This window comes from Erinaceus europaeus, chromosome 15, assembly GCF_950295315.1.
Source record: "Erinaceus europaeus chromosome 15, mEriEur2.1, whole genome shotgun sequence".
NCBI lineage: Eukaryota > Metazoa > Chordata > Mammalia > Eulipotyphla > Erinaceidae > Erinaceus > Erinaceus europaeus.
Window position 1 is genome coordinate 77,767,945 of NC_080176.1, and position 22,387 is coordinate 77,790,331.

The 22,387-nt window shown below is 44.6% G+C and overlaps 1 protein-coding gene and 1 non-coding gene across 3 annotated transcripts in view; both read left to right on the forward strand.

The window, feature by feature from the left end:
• The window catches only part of PHLPP1 (PH domain and leucine rich repeat protein phosphatase 1), a 160,525-nt gene that overhangs the window by 30,450 nt on the left and 107,688 nt on the right, over positions 1-22,387 (forward strand). The window lies entirely within an intron of this gene.
• Positions 7,752-7,915, forward strand: LOC132533282 (U1 spliceosomal RNA). The gene has a single exon (XR_009545175.1). It is a non-coding gene; the product is annotated as a U1 spliceosomal RNA (small nuclear RNA).

The following is a 22,387-nucleotide window of genomic DNA, read 5'->3' on the forward strand; positions in this document are numbered from 1 at the left end:
TATAATTTCAGAAATAAAACTGTAATGTTTACTTTCCTCCCTTTGTGCATACTTTCTTTCTCATGACTCATACTTGTTAATAAATGTTATGCTTAATAAGGAATTGCATCTGGGCTAATATGTTTATCTTTTCTAGCTGTTCATAGTGTGGTATTTTTCTTGCAGAGTATGTGTTTGTAGTCTTAGGCTGAGCCTCATAGAGCACATCTGCCCTGGTGCGAATCGAGAGCCAGCTTGGTACTGTGGACATGCTCTAGGTCTGGCTCTTATCCCCTGCTCTGGTCCTCAGAGCTTCCAGTAGTGAGATTCCAGATGGTACAGGTGGGCTCATAGTATGACGTTGTTCCTGTCCATTTCCACTGGGCCTCTGCCGCTCAGGAACTCACTGGCAGTGCATCACACTCAGAGGAGAAATGACAGCTCAGTGCGGGGAGGCAGAGAAACCACGTTCATGGAGGTGGGAAGTAAACTAAGTGAAAGATGTGAACCAAAACTCTCCGAAGGGTGTCTAGAAGATAGTGGGCTTTAGCCAGGTGAAGAAAACGGATTCCAGCGTCAGTTTAGTGGAAGGGAAACTTGGACCGAAACCAAAGCCAAGCTGAGGCAGTGGAAGAGCGTGGGGAGCTGGGAGGAGTGGCTGCACCCCAGGCTGGTGTCAGACCCTGTGGGCATCTGTCTGGGCTGGGCTTTGTTTTCTAGGCTGGGCATCCTTGCTGGTGAGTGATACTGGTATTCATTTCAAAAGGTGACCTGAGGGCAGTGTGAGAAGGAGACTACTTCTGTTCACTGGGGAGGAGGAGGGAGTGGGGATGGGTGAATGGGAAAAGGCTGTCAGAGCCAGAGCTGTTTAGACAAAGGAGCTGCAGCGTGGTAGGATGTGGTTGTAGATGAAAAGAAGGAACATTCTAGGGAGTCCGGCGGTAGCGCAGCGGGTTAAGTGCAGGTGACGTAAAGTGCAAGGACTAGGGTAAGGATCCCGGTTCAAGCCCCTGGCTCCCCACCTGCAGGGGAGTTGCTTCACAGGTTTGTGGGTGTCTTTTATCTTTCTCTCCCCCTCTCTGTCTTCCCCTCCTCTCTCCATTTCTCTCTGTCCTAACAATAGTAACATCAATAACAACAACAATAATAACCATAATGACAGTAAAAAAAAAAGCAAGGGCAACAAAAGGGAAAATAAATAAATAAATATAAAAAAATTTAAAAAGCAAAGAAGGAACATTCTATCTCCTGTGGAACAAGCAGTGTGTCAGTATTACTAAGTCTAGGGCTAGGAGCAGGGAATAACCGGTGTCAAGGTAGTCTGCTGCTGTTTGCACTTAAAGCAGAGACTTGCTGGGCAGGTGTGTGGGCAGGGTGGGAGCAGGGCTCTGAGCCTTTCACAGGAAAACATGGAATATGGGTGCATGGGCCGTGCTGGCCAGAGGTGAGGGTGTAAACTCTAGAGTGGGGTTGCTCTCCCTGACTTCCTCTTCAGGCCTACCACAGAAAGCCATAGATGCTTACAGCCAGTTTGAATAGTGTTCACGGTCCCTTAAGCCTCACAGGTGTGAGTCAGTGAGTAATTATTTTAAAGAGATGGAGCTGTTCAGTCAGTCTACCTCAGATATACTGAGATTGCTGATTGCAGAAGCATATAGCAGTATTGTATCAGATTCTAGCTAGCCTCTAGAGATACTGTTTTTAGGTCAAGGAGGAACCTCTTAGCACCTTTATTCTCAAGGGGAGCAGACTGGTTTTTTGGTGGAAATTCTCTTGATAACACCCTCCACTCTGTAGCATTCACTGTTTCAAGGGCTATTCAAGGTTTGGAGAGAGAGGGAGAGGGACTACATGTAAGCCTCCACATGTGGGCCAGTTAAGTTGATTGTTTTGCTGGCTCCGTTTTCAAACCATGTCCAGGTTTTACTTGAACCTCCCTTGCCACCTCCTCAGTTTCGGCCCCATCACCTCTTTCCTGGATTTATTAAAAACGCCTCTTACTGTCTTATCTTCTGCTTCCACTCCCGTCACCAAAGAGATCCTGATAAAAGTAACTGTGGTGGATATAGGGAGGAGGCGCCGAACTGTGGTTGTGAGTGTGCTGGGAACAATACCCTTGTATTCTTAGGCCTTTGCGAACCACTATTTAGTCACTAACAACAATTAAATTGAAACAAACAAACAAACAAACAACCACAAATCGGATCATATCTGTCTTCTCAGAACCCTCTGAGAGTAAAAGGCAGAGTCCTCACTAGTGACCAGAATGGTGATGGGCTTATAGTGGGCCCTCAGCATTGCTGAGCAAAGGAATGGCTCCCACTTGAAAGCAAAGCAAAGACACTGAATGCTGCAGTGGAGGCTTTGTAAGTGCGATTTACACACGAAGCACTGAGTTTATACTTGGCTCAGCATCAAAAGACTGATAAGTGAGTGCACATTTATGTTAAAGTGCAATTGTTTTAGGTGTTTGTGTTCAGATTATTCTAAAGCAGCTCTGTCTATAGAAGTCATATATAAGAAGATGCTTACAATATGGTGCACGTGGAGAGTTTGATTAGAGGGAGGGAACAGTGGGCTTGTTCTGATAATAGTAATTCTAATAGCTGCCACTTGCCGAGCCCATCCCCATTCCTAGGGCTGCAATTCACCGTAGTGCATTGTTGGCATCTGGTCTTATTCCCCGACAGAAGTTCGTATCCTCTATTCACTGCTACTATGTACTCTACCAGTTGGGTGTGAGAAGACGTGTGACACTGGACCTAGGTACCTGCTCAGAAGTGGGACTTTCAAAGCCCATTAGTTTCTGTTTGCAGCACAAATATTGAAACAGGACACGACATGGCCACGTTACACACAGGCTCCTGGAAGAACTTGGCCTTGCTCAGGTTATGCCATGGCGTGACTACTGCCTGTGTACCTTCCAGACAAGCTGATTAATAAAGGAGTCCTTTCCTCAAGATAATGACTTTAAACCTTTGGTGTTTCTTTGCTTTGCATCTTTGCTTGGAAAAATCAACCATTGGTGGACATTTCTTATCTGGGGCCAGAGATGAAACACCCCGTGGGTTTGATCCGGTGGGATGGAGGTTTTGGCCTTTGAAGTCTGCTGGCTTCCCCGAGCTGTCACTTGTTTCTGCTTGCCAGTCAGGGCTGTGCGGCAGCTTTGTTCCAGCTGGCCCAGCTGGCCCTCTGTCCTCAGCGTCCTGTCCTTGTCCTCAGCGCTGCAGCTGTTCTCAACACTCACCTCTCCTACCTTCTCGGGGGAGCACCCTTTGCGCCCTGTTTGCCTCTGGGTCTCCGGGCCTCCGGCTTGCTTGCTCAGCTGTCTTCTTGTGCTCGGAATCCCTTTCATCCTGTGCACCAGCCTTCCCTCACCTGTCCTGTCACTCTGGCACACTGTGCTTGGGCCTAGCCTAGGGTGTGGTACGCTCGTCCATGGGAATGTGTGTGGTGTGGGGGGTTGTCAGGAAGCTTGGTCCCTCCTAGAGGAGTGGAGCCTGCTGCACCCATACTTTTTCTGAGCTGTTTTCTACCAAAAAGTATTATAGTGTGTTTGGCTGTGGAGGAAAGTTTCCTGGTAAGAGGGATGAAGGGGTGTGCTTTGAGTTATGCTGAGAGCAGGATGGCGCTTGCTTTGGGGCATACGGGGGACGGCCCTAGAAGGGGGATGAGATATTTTCGCTTGCTTTGGATTGGCAATAGGACCTGTCAGAAACTAGGACTGCTCAGCTGTTGCACCAAAGGCTAAAGGAAATTATCATCTCCCCTCTGATTGGCTGTAAGGGTAATTTAAGGAGGCACAAGTGTATCCAAGCCCATATGTACACTGAGAGAAAGAACAGTGAGGTTGTCATTGCTATAATGTGTGACATATTACTGTAATGTTACTGTAGTCTTTTGGGTTCCCTAACGTGTCATTAGGATCAAAATAGACTTCTTTTTCTTTTTCTTTTGAGTCATTTAGTGAGATAGCAACATTTTCAAATAGTCAAGTCAAATGAAGAAATTAGCTTTTTGGCTTAGACTTTTAATATTTCTTTTTAATTGCCCTGTGGATAGATGATCATTTTTTTAAAAAATTGGATTAATGGTTTACAGTTGACAGTAAAATACAGCAGTGTAACATTTCTGTTTTCCACATAATTCAACCCCCACTAGGTCCTCCTCTGCGTATTCTTTTTTAAAAAATTATTTATTAATGAAAGAGAAATACAGTCAGAGACCTCTGGCTTATGGTGATGCAGGAGCTTGCAGCTGGGATCTCAGAGCTTCAGGCAGAAGAGTCTGTTTGCATAACTATTATGCTCTTTCCCCAGCCCTCATTTAATTATTTTTTATTCTGCATAGTTATAGAAAGGTAAAAAGCTCTTATGAAACTAGCCTGGACTTCCAAGCCCTAATCTTGGCCTCTTGGGTCGGCCCATCGACTCATTCATTTCCTTTCTTCAGGTTCTCTCCAATTTCTGTTTTCCTCATAGATAAATCTTTTGTTCCCCTCTGATGAGTCCTTTGAGGAGTAAAAGGGAAGGGCTTTGATAGAAAATGACTTTATGTTGTACTGGTTGGTAATATAATTTGTAATTATTTTGTTTGAGGTGGGCATTTACTTTTTTGAGTTCCTTAGGTAATATTTTCTCTTCAAATACACTCCACTCATTTTCTATATATATGTGTGTACAATACATATTTATATCTATATATTTACACCTGGGTGAGGCAAACAAATATAAAGTTTTTTCTTTCAACTGTGCTAACTGGGAATTCAGGTGGTTTCTTCCATATTTAAAAAATAAAAATAAAATCAGACAGACTAGCTTATGCTATACTTTAACAGATGACTCCCAAATGATTTCTTTGTGGCTTAAAATACTAAAGCTTCAGTTCCTGCCCCTGTTCTGCATACTTGCCGTGTGGTGGGGGCGAGGGCCACTCAGGGATCCAGACTAGTGAAGCACATACTCTCTGGAATGCTGATTGTTTTCTTGCCAAAAGGACAATAATTCTAGTGGGCTTTAGCTCATAAGGCTGAAGGGACAAGGCTCCACCTAGTGCCGTGGGAGCCTGGAAAATGACCTTACCATGTACCCAGAAGACCCACAGCATGGTGGGATTATTTGGCCACCAGTAATGTTCAGTCTAAATCAAGTGAGCTTGAACTGTGAGGGAATTTAGTATTTCTCAACACTGAGAAGACAGAAGTCAGTGGGGTCCAGTCAGCACTTGTTGTGACTAGGAAATTGGTGGTGACTTCAGGGTCCGGAGCCTTTTCTCAGCTCTGTCCTCCGGGGCCTGGAGCTCTGTTCTGTGACAGGCTTCCCTCTGGGTCAGAAGCTCCTCAGCAACTGGAGGTAGCACTTCCAGGCTTGATGATATCTGTGCAAGAAGAGCCAGCGTGAAGAAACATACTTTCTTAGGAAATCTTTCTCAGAAATCTCCTGTGGTGTTGTTGTTTTTTGGGGGAAGAGTCACTGTCACAAGTCCCCTGTAAACTGATCACTGTGATGACTTTAGGTTGGCCTTAGGGAGAGTGGAGGCTCTCTGAGGGCACGTGACCGTGGCCAGGAGCGGTGGTAGGATGAGCCATTAGCAATGCCTTGCATCCTCCGCAGCGTGTTCACACGTGGTCGAGGCTTCAGTCTCTAGAGGTCACAAGAAGAGACTCATTTCTTCTGGGTGTTAAGAGGGAGCTTGAAAGGGAGACTTGAAAGAGTAGGGGACCCTAACTTTGATGCTTTCTTTAGGTGTAGCTCACAGGTTTTCTGTAAACGTCATGGTGCTATGCAGTGGGCGGCAGATAATGCAGTTGGGGAAAGCTGTGAGTGCATCCTCTGCCATCAGTTCACAGAACCCCTCCCAGCACAGACTCAACATGAAGCCAACGCGGAAATGGGCCGTTGCTTTTGGCATCCCTGAAACAGTTCAGGTTTTGCTTGGAGGTGGTAAAACATCAAAAACGCATTGAATGAGTTTTCATCTCATGTTTTTGCCTTCTATTAGAGACATCCCAGTCACGTCCTAGTGATTTGTCATGCTGCACTTCAGATAAGATTTAGTGTCTGCAAAGTTTTGGAAGGGTGCGTTCCAGTTCCTCCTTCTCTCTCTAGTGCAGGCTGAATTGGTGATCTGCAGCCCATCTGGACAGAGTGGCCCCATTTTAACTTCTGAAACCCTTGTTTCTTCCTGCGCTCACAGAGTTGAGCTTCACTCTGGTAAGACCTGAGGTGCTGACGAGAGTCTTGTCCCCGATGGTGGTGCTGTGCTGCTGGCGTGTGCTTTTGACGTGGCCCTTTCCTCTGTAGCTCTTCTTCCGGCCTCCTGGGACTCTCCAGTCTCCGAGCGCCTCTGTGCTTTCTCCTGCCTCTGCATTTTAGCTGTTAGCTCTCCTTCCTGACTTGCTCTTTCACCTGCTTCTAGACCTGTGGGGACAGATCCACTTTGGAGTATTCCAGGCCCAGACCTTCTCAGATGGCCTGCTTGGCTCTGGACCCCGAAAGTGATTGTTTCTGTGAGCAAGGCCTTTTCCACGTGGGATTTTAGGATTTAGAAGAAATGTGTTCAGTTAGTTTTCACCTGTGGAAAGTTCCAGATTAAGGACGACTCCTCCTCCTCCGCTTCTCTTTCCCTCCCTTTCCCTCCGGTACCTCCCCTTCTCTCCACTTAGACTTATGTATTTATTGAGAAGAGAGGAGGAGAGAGAACTAGAGCACCACTGTGGCACATGCTGGCATGAGAGAGAGGGGCATCACAGTGAGAGTCCAACATTTTACCCCTGTGGCACTCGCCCACTGCCCAAGGACACATGTGGACACGTACAGTTACAGGTGGCACAGTCAGTGGCCATTTCACAGTCAAGAGTTGGTTCCCAGACATGCTTCATCTCAAGCGCTGAGGCATATTTCTCAAATACAAAGCCTGCAATTACTGGTGCAAAGCGCACGGGCTGGCATCAGGATCCCGGTTTGAGCCCCAGCTCCCCACCTGCAGTGGGGTTGATTCAAAGATGGTGAAACAGATCTGCAGGTGTCTGTCTCTCCCCCTCTCTGTCATCCTCTCTTTCCATTTCTCTGTCCTATCCAATAACGACAGCAATAACAACAACAACAACAACAGTGATAAACAACAGGGGCAACAAAAAGGAATAAAAAATAAAGCCTGCAGTTACAAAAAAGTGTACATCTTCTCCCCTGTTCTAAGAAATTTATTACTCCTCAGATGTCAGAGTTACTTGATTGCAATGGTACATTCTTCTTATTATTCTCAATCTTTAAAGCTATATTTACCAAAATTACAGTCTTTGTTTCTTGTAATTAATACAAAAGAGTAATCTACCTCATTTTGGGGCCAGTAACCTGACATTTCTACAATGGGGGAAAATCAACAAGAGTTGCTACAAAGTCTAGTGCTTCAGGTACATGTGTTCAAAATGAACAGTCTTCAAGACAGTGAAATCATAGAAAACTACATCAATCTAATTCTTCAAAAATTTTCTTATCCTCACTGATGCTTTCACCATGCCTAGTGATTTGATTTTTGGCTTGTCAACATTCTAGTCTCAAAGCTAAATTACAAAATAAAATTGCTTTTCCCATATTGAACATTTTAGCCTGAACTTCCTGTTAATTTTATTTTTGATGTTGTTTTGGGTCCATTTTTATATCCTTGTATTTTTTTTTTCAGGAGTGTCAACACAATTGTGTCAGAAACTTGAAACACTGAGAAGATGATAGAAAGTTGAGATTTTCCACACCTCTCAAAATTAAAACATAATAATACTTACCTGGCTGGGGAGATACCATGATCACAAAGGTGGTTTTCCCAGGGCGAGGCTTATCCATTGCACTCCGGATGTGCTGACCCCTGCGATTTCCCCAAATGTGGGAAACTCGACTGCATAATTTGTGGTAGTGGGGGACTGCGTTCGCGCTCTCCCCTGATAAGTTACTTGTCAAATAGTAGAGGAGCTCTTAAATATAGCTAAAAAAAAAAAAAAATTAAAATATAACTGGTGCAGAAATGGTTTCTGTAATTAGTGAGATGACTGACACTCAAGGAGGTTTTACCAGGGTATTAAAATTATTGCCATAAACAGTATGTTCCTGGGGCCAGGTGGTGGCACACCTGGTTGAGCGCACATACTACAGTGCACAAGGGCCTGAGTTCAAGCCCCCAATCCCCACCTGCAGGGGGAAGGCTTTACAAGTGGTGAAGCAGGTTTGCAGGTGTCTCTCTGCCTCTTTCCTCTCTATCTCCCCTCCTTCTCTCAGTTTCTGGCTGTCTCTGTCTCTATCCAAGAAATAAATAAAGATAAAAAAACAAAACAAAACAGTATGTTCCTGTCTGACACCACCAGAAACTATGGTAAACTCTTTCTCCAACTTTCAGAAGTTGGAAACCAACCGGATTGGAGTGGTCCATGGACTGGTATTGTCTGAGCAGTGTAGAGTTTAGTTTTTTGAACAACATAATTGTTCATATTCTTTTAAAGATTACTTCCAATGTCCCTAAGAAAGAAGCTGGAAGTCTGGGAGCCCCAGGTCCAATTCCTGCATGAAAGTTACCCCTGCAGCTAACTGTCCAGTGTCCTGCCCCCCAGCTCCACTGAAGCCACCCTCCCCTGCCCCCCCGTTGGCATTTCCAACGTATAGTCAGTCACGCCTGCCCAAGAGGTAGTACCGTGCCAGCTGCTGCTTTCCTCTTATGGTGTCAGCTTTTCCACTTTTATTGCTACTGATTATTCCAGATTGTGCACTGGTGAAAAAAACACTGGATTCTAGCAGCCAGATACAACTAGTTTTGAACTTGTTTTGCCATTTATTGAGTTGGGACGAGTTTTTCATTACCCCTATTGGCTTCAGATTGCTGGATGTGTAAAGGGCGGGAGTGCTCTCATGCCTCCCTGCTGCCCCCTTTGTTTTCTTACCTCACTACACTCTCCCTCAATATGATTGGTATCTTTTCTTTTTTTTTTGTATTTATTTATTTTCCCTTATTTTTTATTGTTATTGTAGTTATTGTTGTTGTTATTGATGTTGTCGTTGTTAGGACAGAGAAATGGAGAGAGGACGGGAAGACAGAGGGTGAGAGAAAGATACCTGCAGACCTGCTTCACCGCCTGTGAAGCGACTCCCCTGCAGGTGGGGAGCCAGGGGCTTGAACCGGGATCCTTATGCAGGTCCTTGCGCTTGCGCCACGTGTGCTTAACCCGCTGTGCTACCGCCCGACTCCCTTTCGTTTTTACATCGGAGATTCAGAGTCTTGGGAGAAGGGTAAATATGATGTTTTTCTCTTAGGTGTGTTTTTTTTAACTTGTTACCATCACTGGCCTGCATAGCAGAGCGGGATGGAATTTGCACAGCGGCACCACTCAGAGTGGGCGTTCTCCTGGTGCGTTCAGAGAGACAGGGCTGTGTGTGCACATTCTCTGGAGGGGAGGAAATCTCAAGTTAAAACTTAAAAAAGCATTACAACAGCTCAAAATTCTAAGGAGTCTGATGACTGTCATACGGTGCAGTTTTATAAACAAGGCATGAGTATATCAACAAAAGACAATTATTCTTTGAATACTGTTTTTGTAAGCATTTCTAGAATTAACTACAAATATTAGTAATAATAATAAGGACCAGGGAGACAGCATGCTGGTTCTGCAAAAGACTCTTATGCCTGAGGCTCTGAGGGTCCCAATGTTCAGTCCTCAACACCACCACCACCACAAGCCAGAGCTAAACAGTACTCTGGTCTTTTTCTCTTTATCTCTTTCCTTAAAATAAAATAAATAAATATAAAAAGAAGAACTAGTAAAAGATGTTTTAGACTTTGTTGTTACTGGTAATCCGATAATTTAATTGTTTTAATTTAGTATGTGGTCACTTTGGTCACTTAAGTGAATGCATTATCCTTGATAGCAGTTAACACTAATATTTATTATGTTTACCACCGTGGTTACCTACCTTGATTCCACCACTCCTCGTAGCCTTTTTCTCCTCGGTTTTTAAAAATTTATTATTATTTTTAAGACTTTTTTGTATTTATTTATTTATTCCCTTTTGTTGCCCTTGTTGTTTTATTGTTGTCGTCGTTGTTGGATAGGACAGAGAAATGGAGAGAGGAGGGGAAGACACGGGGGGGGGAGAGAAAAATAGATACCTACAGACCTGCTTCACTGCTTGTAAAGCGACTCCCCTGCAGGTGGGGAGCCGGGGGCTCGAACTGAGATCCTTACACCAGTCCTTAGTCCTTGCACTTCACACCACGTGCACTTAATCCACTGTGCTACCTCCCGACTCTTCCCCCCTCCCCTTTTTAAGAGAGTATAAGATAGAGACAGGAGGAGACACCTGCAGCACTCAATTTCATAACTCATGAAACTTCCCCCTTCTGGTGGGAATGAGGATTTTGAACTCAGGTCCTTAAACATAGTAATGTTTGTGCTCTATCAGGGGAGCCACTACCTGGCCTCAATATTAATTTTTTTTTGCCTCCAGGGTTATCACTGGGGCTCGGTGCCTGCATTATGAATCCTTTGCTGCAAGCCATCTTTTTTTTTCATTGTTGTTGCTGCTGTTATTGTTGGATAGGACAGAGAGGAATTGAGAAAGGATGGGAAGATAGAGAGGAGGAGAGAAAGATAGAAAACTGCAGACCTGCTTCACTGCTTGTGAAGTGACCCCCCCCACACCCCCCCCCCCCGTAGGCAGGGAGCTGGGGGCTTGAATGGGATCCTGTGTATGCTTAACCTGGTGCAAGATTGCCCTGCCCTCTCAATATTAATTTTTTAATAAACAAAATGTGCTTTTAGAATATTCTGTCTAGCTAAATAGGAACCTGTCTCCCCCCCCAAGGAAGTCAACAATTTGTGTTTGTGTAGCTGTGGTGTGGATGGTCTTTGCATCTAGTCCAGCTCGTTCATGCACAGTTGAAGACCAAGGCTGACAGAGAGGGGCTGGGTTATTTCAGGCTCCGCGGCAGCGAATTGTTGCTGAGCCCAAAGTGTGGCTCAGTTCTTCTTCTCCATCCTGTTCATCTTTCTGGAACTCCCCAATGATTAAAAAATGTGTTTTTTCTAGCAATTATTTCTTTTCTCTTGATGGCACATAATTTTCACATAGATGGATGCTTTGAAATTAAAATTTTGATGCAAGAGCAGTTTATGACTTTGGGTTTTATTATCAATCCAAGCAGGATATAAATTGCTTAAAGGAAATCCCTATGAAGCACATTTATAATCTACTTTAAAATACTCTTTTTCTTTCTAGTATTGCCATAACAGTGTGATAGAGGTATCTGTGGGAAAGAGCTTCAAGTATTTCTACCTGAAAATGTTAATGATAAAAGAAGAATACGGTTAATTTTCCATCCCCGTTAATGTCACTTTGTAGTCAGCTCCACCCAAGGTTCTACCTCAGTAATAGAAATTTCCTTCTGGATTTTTCCCATTGTGACAAGTCACTCACCGTCTTTCACTCTGGCCATGGATCTTACCTGCAGTGTACACTGGTGCCCCCACACTGCCCCGGGGAGCCCCAGGCCTGGGAAGCTAAGCTTGTGCTACCTCACAGTGACTTGTTTGCACCATCCTCCACTGCTCTCCACAGTTGCATGCTTCTGAAATAACCACTCTGTGGCCGCTAACGGTGCTGTCTGGCCTTTCAGACTCCGGAGGAAGCTGGGTCCCGACACGAGTGGGGATGCTCAGGATTCCTGTCGACTCTGCAAGGGCCCCGGCCGCCTCAGCCCAGATGTCTGCTCTCTGCCCCACCTCCAGGAGTCAGTCACTCACCACACTGCACGCTAGCCGATCACAGCTGCCAGGCCACCCACTGCCAGTTTTGTCCCAGTCCCCTCAGACTTACTGTTCCTCAGCCCCTTGCGGTGCTCCCTTCTCAGAGCCAGCCGGTCCCCTGGTGCCGAGATACCGTTTGGTAGCTCTGAGCCTTTTCTCTTTCTTCTGTGTGCCCGCCCTCCCCTGCTGCTCTCTGGCCTCTTATCCCTCTACTTCCTCAGTGACACTGATAGTATTTCACCTGCTGGACAGGCCTCAAATCTGTTAATTCATTTGAGAAACATTTAAATGTTCAAATAGCCCCTATGTGAAAACTTAGAAGCAAAAGGTAGCACTTTCAGCTACTGTTCTATCTTCTATCCCTTTATTTTTTCTTTTAAGATTTTATTCATTTTATTGGATAGAAACAGAAATTGAGAGTGACTTAGGAGATAGATAGAGAGAGAGAGAAACATCTGCAGCACTACTTCACCACTTGCAAAGCTCCCCCTGCCCTGCACTTGGGGATCAGAGGCTTGAACCCAGGTCTTTGAACACTATAACATGTGTGCTCAACTGAGTATGCCACCACCTGGCTCCCCATGTTTGATTTCTTTCTTTCCCCCAGGCAAACCTTCTTTTTCTCTCATCTCATCTCTTGATTCCTATGTAGCCCATCCAGTCTGGGCTCTGCCTCTAGCTTTTTCTATGGAAGTAATTTTCTTGATGGTCATAGGAAAGGAGTGGTGGTAATACTTACCTCAGAGGTTCTTGGAAAGGGCTGAGTGAGCTAAGACTTTTTCAGCTCCTGTAGCTGCCCTGTGATAAGTGCTGTGATGTCAGCTTTCATCACAACCAGTACCTTGCCAGGTTCTCTGTCCCCTGACTCCTTTAACTGCTGGTCATTTTTGATCCAGAGAGCACTTCATCCTTTTAAAATGTGTGACCCTTCCTTCCCCTGACTTAACTGTCCCTGTCCTCCCCAAGTTAGTGCCTAGTTTCAACTTCTACATTTGTTACTGTTACACTCACTTTAAGTGTAAATATTTTTCAAGTATCTCTCCATCGAAATGACCTTCCCTTAAATTACTGCCTTGTGCATTTTTCTTTTTGATTAATCTGGAAATCACTCCAAATTCTACCTTTTTCTTCACTGCCTTTCTCCAAGTCACCCCCAATGCAAACCTTTCCCCCAAACCCTCCATCTCTACCTGTGTAACTGGCTATAGATATATCTGTAGTACCTACATGCATTGCCCATCTTGTCTGAGGTTTTGATCTTGTAAGTTCCCCATTGATACTGATCACCACAGTGCACTTTCTCCAGGGTCAGCTGTGTTGTCACTCCCTGTTGCTTGAAGTGGTGACTTCCAAAGAGGGGTGCTTACATAGAGGGAGTATGCCAACTGAAGGAAGCCCTTGGGGTGAGGAGCAAGTACTGGCACTTGTATTTAGACATAAATGTAGCCTTATTAGTACTGTTTGACATGTGCAGTGGTGTCGGCACCTTCATTGGGTCTGTAAATCATTTCTTCTTGTGTCTGGATCTTTTCCCAGGGCACAGTGCAAGATGAGTTATCAGCCCTCGAGTATTTTTTTTGCATTCTCGCAAGTGTAATCTATTCCATGCCTGCCTAAGTGGATAGGATACATGGATAGTATCTTTTCCTGTGTGCTCTACAACTGCTCTGAGGAAGAAGAATTGACTGAGAGGAGGAATTGAAACTAACAGTAAACATGCAACATGAATCAGATTTAGATGGAGGAGAGAGAGAGAGAGAGAGAGAGAGAGAGAAAGGGGGGAGGGGGACACAGTGTGTGGGCACCTGGACATGTGCTGGATTTGGGAAGCAGTTTAGGCTCCTGTGACACTATACCTTGTCCCTGTTAATTCCTGATTAACCATCACCAACAGATTAAGTCCTGATTCCTGCCCCCCACTCACTGCCAGGTCCTTCGTTGATGAGGTAAAGAAGAAATTGCAAATAATAAAAGTCATTACTTCCAATAGAATCTGGGCTCTAGATTACAGTTGTATGATACATACAGAATCTGGAAATAAGGAAATACTAGATTAAGATAACTTTCCAATGGGGAAAATTAAAATAGAGAACCTCAAAGCAGGGAGAGGGATAGATAGCCTAATGGTTATGCAAAGAGACTCTTACGTCTGAGGCTCTAAAATCCCAGGTTCAGTCCCCTGCACCACCATAAGCCAGAGCTGAGCAGGACTCTGGGAAAAAAACAAAACAAACAAACAAAAAAACAACAAAAAAAACTCTATTGTGGCCCAGGAGATGGTGCATTGGATAAAGCATTAGACTCTCAAACATGAGGTCTTGAGTTCAATCTCCGATAGCACATGTAGCAGAGTGATGTCTGCTTCTCTCTCTCATCCTTTCTTTCTCACTAATAAGTAAATTATATATATATATGTATATACATATATATATATAGAGAGAGAGAGAGAGAGAAAGAGAAAGAGAGCAGAGACTGCCTCAGCCTTTCAAGAGTACCACAGTGGTATTTGGCCTTCTCTCAGTGATCAATTGAGAATGTGCTTGCTTTGAACAGTGGAAGTTACCCTGCAGACCACCACTTGAGAAAGTCCTAGAATGTGGGAGATTGCACTCATTACTACATAAGACTAGAAAGAGAGTAACTTGCAGTCTTCGGTTGGATTTTGTGTTTTCCTCCTACATGGAAGGGTAGAGTTCATATTTGGTAAAACTCAGTCCAGTTTTTGTGAGTTTGAAATGATGTGATTTAGTGTTTGGAGCATGAGTTAGTTACCTGCGGCATGGGAGTGAAGCCCTAAGCAATGACACATGAGCATGCTCAATAACACAAGCTGCTCCAGAGGCTGAGACTTCAGGAGCAGCTCACTCTGAAGCTCTTCTGCTTTTAAGTTGGGACAGTAGGCGGCAGCTGCTGAAACTGGTGGTGGTGGTGGTGGCTGTCGTTTGGGGCCATGCATAGCACTGCTTCATGCTGATCATAACCCCTCTCCTGCCCCCCGCCTTCCCAGTATGCTTGAATAGAGTCCAGTTGGATCTCTTTCTCTGCCAAGTGGGTTTGGAATGGAAAGATGCTAGATGCAAGGCTGGTCTGGCACTGGTTAACCACATAGTGTTGAAAACAGAGTCGATGTGAGGTTCAAGACTGATGAGAATCCATTAGCACTTCTGTCTCTGGGAAGAGAGGTGCTGCCAAGAATCCCTGTTTTCTAAATTTGTTTCATTTCTACTGTAGAAAGAAATTATCCAGAAACGCCCAAAGTTAAAAGTTTGAGAACTGCACTGTAATAGTCCAAAGAGGCTTTGGCTTGGATGAAGAATTCCAGCAACCATGATTAGAAAGAAGCAAACAACAGTAGCTGCAACAAGATGAGAACTCCGGTAACCTCTCTCATTCCTGAAGCTCCCGATCAGTGAACAGGCACCCAGAGAAGCAAAGAGATTGAGTACCGTGGAGCAGACCCAAAGATGGAGCTGGGTGGGCATGACTTGTTAAACAGGATGTCCACAGCTTGAGCTTCTGTTGAAGGCAATTCAACAGTGATATTGGCTGGGAATGGAGGGATATATCTATATATATCTGGGAATATGTATATATATACATATATATATATATATATATTTCTCTGGGGCTATATATATTAATAATTATGTTACACTAAACAGAAACAACAACAAAAAACTCTTAACAGCCCCTCCCATCAGATGTAGAGGCACCAAATAGGAACAGAGGCAAAGCAGTTACCCAAATCCTAAAGTGACATTATTAAACTGTGCCCATATTTCATCCTGATTTTTTTTCTTTTTTTTATTAAGAAATTTTATGATCCGTAACATGATTCTACGAAGCTTGGCTATGTGGTTAGATTAGAAATATGCAGTTGGGAAAGAGGTTGCTATAGGCGTTTGCAGTGACAGCATCAAGCAAGTATGTGGGTGGGCATGGCAAGCTATGTGCTTACCTAGCAGTGAGCGACAGGTTGCGGTGGGGCTGGGGCTGGGGGTTTAAATTCTCAGAAGGGGGTTCTGCTCGGAAAAAAAGCAAACACTGCATGCCCCTGTTAGCCTGTAGGCCTCAGAATTCTCCCTCTATTGTAGAGACATGGGACAGTGACTGACAAACTCTGTTCTCTAGTGGGTTTGTAGAGATGGTTTAGTAGAGAATTTTAATCGACTCCTGGGGATAAATCTTGACTAAGATTTTCAGAATGGTAACATCAGATCTAGATGTAAGAAAGGTCTTAAATAGGATTCCACATTATCCCTGGTTTCTGGCCAACATAGTATCAGGCTGCAGATGAAATATTATTGACTCTTTGAAAAAAAATAATGATATTGAAATAGGTAGAATTGTGTGAGGAGGGAGGATAAACATCATAATTTAAAAACATTTGCATCAGCCTGAAAGCTTTCTCATGTGTTTGCCAGTCAGTTCATCTCTACCCTCAACTCTGGGGAACAAGTGACCTCCTTTCAGTCACTAGATTAGTTTGCGTTTTCTGTACATGTATATAAACGGGCTCGTGCTCTGTCAGTCAGGGCTTTCCTGAGAAAGCGAAGTGACAGGTATTTACAGACATGGACACAGTCTCTCTCTACATATGTAGACGTGCTCCTGTTGTTGTCAGGACTGGCCAGTCTGAAATGCGCTTGGCAGGCTGGGAGCTCTTTAGAGAGTGGGCATAGATAGCAGTTTTGAGATTGAGGTCCACAGGGTGAGTAGGCTGAAGACTCCAGGATTCCACGTGACACCAATGGGAAATAGATGGAACAAGCTGGAAACACACACAGGATTGGCTTTGTGTGTGTGTGTGTGTGTGTGTTCCAGAGCATTGCTCAGCTCTGGCTTAAGGTGGTGCTGGGGTTTGAACTTGGTCGCCCAGAGCCTCAGGCACGAGTCACATAGCATAATTATTATGCTGTCACCTAGTCCTCAGGTGGGGTTTCTATTTCAGTTTTGGGGGCAGACTTTTTTTTGTGGAGAACCTTCTTTTTTGTTTTTAAAATCTTTTAAATATTCATTTATTTATTCCCTTTTGTTGCCCTTGTTGTTTTATTGTTATAGTTATTATTGTTGTTGTTATTGGTGTCGTTGTTGGATAGGACAGAGAGAAATGGAGAGAGGAGGGGAAGACAGAGGGGGAGAGAAAGGTAGACACCTGCAGACCTGCTTCACCGCCTGTGAAGAGACTCCCCTGCCCGGGGCTCCAACCAGGATCTCTCTGCGGGTCCTTGTGCTCTTATCATCACATTGTTTGGTAATTGGGTTAACTTTGAAAAGTCCCTTTGTTAGACATACAATCAATTTCCCCCCCTCATATTAATGATTTATATGACTACAATTCCCACCACCAAAAGAGTGTGTCCCATCCCACCCCCCCAGCCCCCCACCGCCCCAGGAAGCCGAATGTCCACCCTCCCCCTCACCACAGGGTTTTTACTTTGGTGCCCTATTTTCAATTTAGTCAGATCCTGCTTTTAGTTTCCCTTTCTGATCTTCTTTCTCAACTTCTCTTGATGAGTGGGAGCATCCCATACTCATCTTTATCTTTCTGACGTAGCTCACTTAACATAATTCCTTCTAACTCTGACCAAGATGGGTCAGAGAAGTTGAGTTAATTGTTCTTAGTAGCTGCGTAGTATTCCATTGTGTATATATACCACAGCTTTTTCAGCCACTCATCTGTTGTTGGGCACCTGGGTTGCTTCCAGGTTTCAGCTATTATGAATTGTGCTGCTATGAACATAGGAGTACACACATCTTTTTGGTTGGGTGTTATGGAGTCCTTGGGGTATATCCCCAGGAGAGGAATTACTGGGTCATATGGAAGGTCCATGTCTAGCCTAGTGAGAGTTCTCCAGACTGCTCTCCAGAGAGGCTGGACCAATTTACATTCCCACCAGCAGTGCAAATGTGTTCCTCTGTCCCCACAGCCTCTCCAGCATTTGTTGCTGCTGTCCTTTTTGATGTAAGCTATTCTTACAGGAGTGAGGTGGTATCTCAATGTTGTCTTTATTTGCATTTCTCTGACAATCAGTGACCTGGAGCAGTTTTTCATATGTTTGTTAGGCTTTTGGATCTCCTCTGGAGTGAATGTTCTGTTCATATCCTCACCCATTTTTGGATGGGGTCATTTGCTTTTTTGGTGCTGAGTTTGCTGAGCTCTTTGTATATTTTGGTGATTAGTCTCTTGTCAGATGTATGACATGTGAAGATCTTCTCCCATTCTGTGAGGGGTCTCTTTATTTGTGTGATAGTTTCTTTGTCTGTGCAGAAGCTTTTCAATTTGATGTAGTCCCATTGGTTTGTTTCTGCTTTAGTCTTCCTTACAATTGGGTTTGTTTCATCAAAGATGCCCTTGAGGTTTAGGTGGGAAAGTGTTCCACCAATGTTTTCCTCTAAGTATTTATAGTTTCTGGTTTAACATCCAGGTCTTTAATCCATTTGGAGTTGATTTTTGTTTCTGGTGAGATAAGGTGGTTCAGTTTCATTCTTCTGCATGTTTCAACCCAGTTTTCCCAGCACCATTTATTGAAGAGAGCCTCCTTCTTCCATTTAATCCTTTGGACCCCCTTATCAAAGATTAGATGCCCATAGGTGTGGGGGTGTCAGATGGCTTTTTTTTTGTACTCTGATCAAAACTCACCTCCCTAGGCTTTTTTTTTTAATCTCCTCCTCCCCAGTCACCCTATTGGATGATACTTTGTGCGTGTGCGTGTGCGTGTGTGTGTGTGTGTGCGCACTGCTGTCCATCCCTCTCTCTTTCTCTCTTTCTGGCCAGTGGTCCTCAAGAGGCCTGCCTTGCTGCATCCTGTGCATGGAGATTCTCTCTCTCTCTGTGGTCTCTGGGGGGATGGACACTATCCTTATAGCTACTCAGACTGTAGTAAAAGGACAAGTTAAAAACAACTTGCAGCCAAAGGACTACCATCTCACACAATTGTTTGTTTAAATTATTCAGTAATTGATTCGTCTTTTCATTACATAATTCAGAATCCAATTATGGTAGAAACAGATACTGTCTCGTGGTTGGAGCTAGAACACAAATACAAGATCCTGTCTTCTGTTCAATTTATCAGGCCATTTTTTTCCTACGAATTCTCCAAGGGAGCTGAATATATATAATTTAAGTTTCAAGTTTACATTAGTTCTAGGAGTTTTTAGAAATTGTCAAAATGTCATTAGCTCTTATATTGTTTTCTCTTTTTACTAAGTCACAGTTGACAGGGTAGTATATTGAGGAGCATTCTGGGTTGAAGGTTTTTTAGTAGCCAGTTCTCCGCATGAACCCGAGCCATCATTTCCCTGGTCTGTAAATTAATAGTTGTGCCTGCAAAATACAGTAACTTACCTGGATAGTGTGCCTGTTTTGCCACATGTGCAGATAAGATTTCCAGCTGGACCTCCCACTGCACTGGAGGAAATTTCAGTGTTCTCTGTCCTTGCCTCTGGCCTCTGCCTCTGCTTCTGCCTCTGGCCTCTGCCTTGGCCTCTGGCCTCTGACCTTTGGCCTCAGCCTTTGGCCTCTGGCCTCTGGCCTCTGCCTCGGCCTTTGGCCTCTGACCTCTGGTCTTGGTTTCTGGTCTCTGGCCTCAGCCTCTGGCCTCTGCTTCTGCCTCTGCCTCTTCCTCTGGCCTTGGCCTTGGCCTTGGCCTCAGCCTCGGTTTCTGGCCTCTGGCTTCTGCGTCTGCCTAAATTGGTCTGTAGTGGTGAAGCCTTGTGCGGGTGGGGGGAGGTGGTGGGAGTAGGGCTGAATGAAGATTTAAAGTGTCTGCTCTCTTTTAGCAGTGGATAATTATACAATTCCAGGCATGAGCTAGTCATTTTTTCACTTTTGGGTCCTTTTGTAGGTTGTATGATTATGTGACATATATATGATAGTTGTTCAGATACTGCTAAACTTTTGGCAAGAATGGGAAGTTCATTTGTTTCATTTTGCTGAATACTAAAATACCTGAAAGATTCAGAAGTTATCTGGTTTATTTCAACTGCATTTTTTTTTTTTTGGTAGCAGCTGCCCATGATAGGAAATATTGTGATTTACTGGGAGTATGGACTTTTAAAATGACAGAGTTATTTAAGAAGATGATACAATTTTGTCTGTAAGGTATTCAATTTAGTCTCATTAGTATTTCAAGGATCCTAGTCTTTTTCTTCTCTGGAAGTCATTTAAGAATTCTATAGTTGACTTGGTTCTTTCTACTCTAATATCAGTTGTAATTATTTTTTCATTTTTATTTATTTACTTTATTTATTGGATAGAGACAGAAATCAAGAGAGACGTGGAGAAGCAGAGACACCTGCAGCACTGCTTCATCACTCCTGAAGCCTCCCCCTTGCAGGTGGAGACTGGGGGGCTTGAGCTGGGGTCCTTGCACACTAGAACATGTGAGCACACTACATTCCACCCCGTGCATGTAATTCTTTTTTTAAGAGCTTTTCTTTCTTTTTTTCCCCTAACTTATAATATTGTTATTTATTATTGGATAGGCAGAGTAATGGGGGAGGGCAGAGAAGGAGAGAGACAGAGAGGCACTTGCAGCCCTGTTCTACCGCTTGAGAAGTTTTCCTCCTGCAGGTGGGGACCAGGGGCTTGAACCTGCAACCTTGCGCACTGCAGTCTGTGCGCTTAACCAGGTGTGCCATCACCTGGCCCTTGCATTTAGTTCTTTATTGATCTAGACACATACAGTCTTAGAAACACTGTGGGATGCTGTATCCTCCTCCATTTCTCAGTTAATGCCCCTCAGGCTTCACTGTCACCTGCCAGTGGAGTTGGCTAAGCTCAGATCACTAGGTCTGGGTTGGGGCCTGAGAACTTGCATTTCAGCGAGTTCCCCGGGAGATGTGGATGCTAGCAGCTCCCTGCGTGCCATACAATGCTGCATTTCTTTCCTCCTTTCCCACTTCTTTCCACACCTTCTTTCCTACTTGTTGGATTCCCTGTTAGTCTATCTGTCTTGTGCTTCCAGCCGCCACTAAGTGTGACACCTAGCAAATTGGCAAGTGCAGCTTGCTGCCAGGAACTTTACCTTTGGGTTGCATGATTAAATGGGGAAGGCAAGCGTTTGGATGAGATGGGCTATTCATCCTTGTCAGCTCTGACAGCCTGGCTCTGGGATCTAAGAGCTTGGCTCCGGGGCCAGCTCTACCACATCCGGGCTGTTGGCGTAGAGTGGAAGGAAGCATGCCACTTTTCCAAATTTTGATTTCCTTATTCCTGAGATGAGTTAGATACTATCTGCCTCATGGAATTTTTAGAAGACCTAACAGAGTCCTTCAGTAGGTACTCGGTAGCCGGTGTGTTTTCAGTCAGAGGCTGTGTGCTGTGTGATGGCGCCGACTTGCCTGCTGCCCTGGAGGCTGTCACTTGCACTAGCCCATCTTTTGCCCAGCGGTGTGTGTTGCTTGCGTAAGCTGCAGTGGGAGCCTGGTGTGTGCAGGAGGCAGCGTGCTCTTCTCCCGTGTTCACACAGATTCCACTTCCCCTGACATGTTAGGAAAAGCTGGGTCTTGTTCCCGTCTGAGCCGCCTCTGCATTGCTGGGCATTTAGCTCTGGCTTCTGGGGCCAGAGTCAGGCCTTCCTGCGCCCAGCTCCTGCAGTTGCCTGTTCTCCAGCCCTTACTGTGCTCGGGCCTGGCTTTGTGCTTCTCTTTCTGACTCCACACGAACACCAGTGTATTTAGTAGTTTGTGTAGGTCCACTGCCCAGCCTGGGATAGAAAGTCACAGTGATCTTGCCTTTCAGTGTATCTTCCAAAGGTGTGCTTTTTAAAGAAACATTAGTCTTAAAGGCAAACTTGTCTTATTAATTTCAAGTTCCACTTTGCATACTGCATATCAATCACAAACATAGCCTGATGAAAAGAAACTTTGATTTATTCCGAAACCTCTTAAAAACTACTTATGTTTACCAGCTTTTGGTTTGCTTGGAATAAAGGCGAGAACGTCTCACTGGTGGGCGTCGGTCCCTTAGGAACTGCTTTGAGACTAGTGCCAGTGGTGCCTGTCACAGTGTGTGCTCAGGGCTGGGGCTGGGGCAGGGGCTGGCCTGGGGCGGGCACTGGTGTCTTTGGACTGCGTTTCACATTCTTTTTTGGAGATGGCCCAGTGCTGTCCTAGATCAAGTGTAATGATGTCTTTTCAGTCCTATTTATGATTTCATGCTTTTTAGAAACAGAAGAGGTTTGTCTTTGTTGCATATTTAAGCAAACATTTGGCTTCCTAGTTCCTTTTAAGTCACTGGAATACCCATCTGGCCAGGGGGTGTGTCTCAGTAGATATTTTTGAGGTCTGACTGAGCTGCTGTGTCCTGAGCATGGTTTTGCTAGCACTTTAGCAGACTTTTGTACTGGACCACATGAGCCTCATGGCAGAGGAGAGGAGGAGCAGATAGATGCAGGCTAACATTCATTTACTAGAGTGTGAAAATAAAAAAGTTGATAGATTTGAGGAAAAAGATGTAGCTTTTACTTGGTTGAACTCTGATATTTGAGTATCCGTGGAATAGTTCAGGTTTGGTTTTGTGCTATTATTGCCTAAAAGGTGTGCTGGCTATGAGGGCCTGAGTAGAATCTAGTGGCAGTCACCTTGCCATTTCTATATTCTTGCTTCAAGTTGTTATAATAC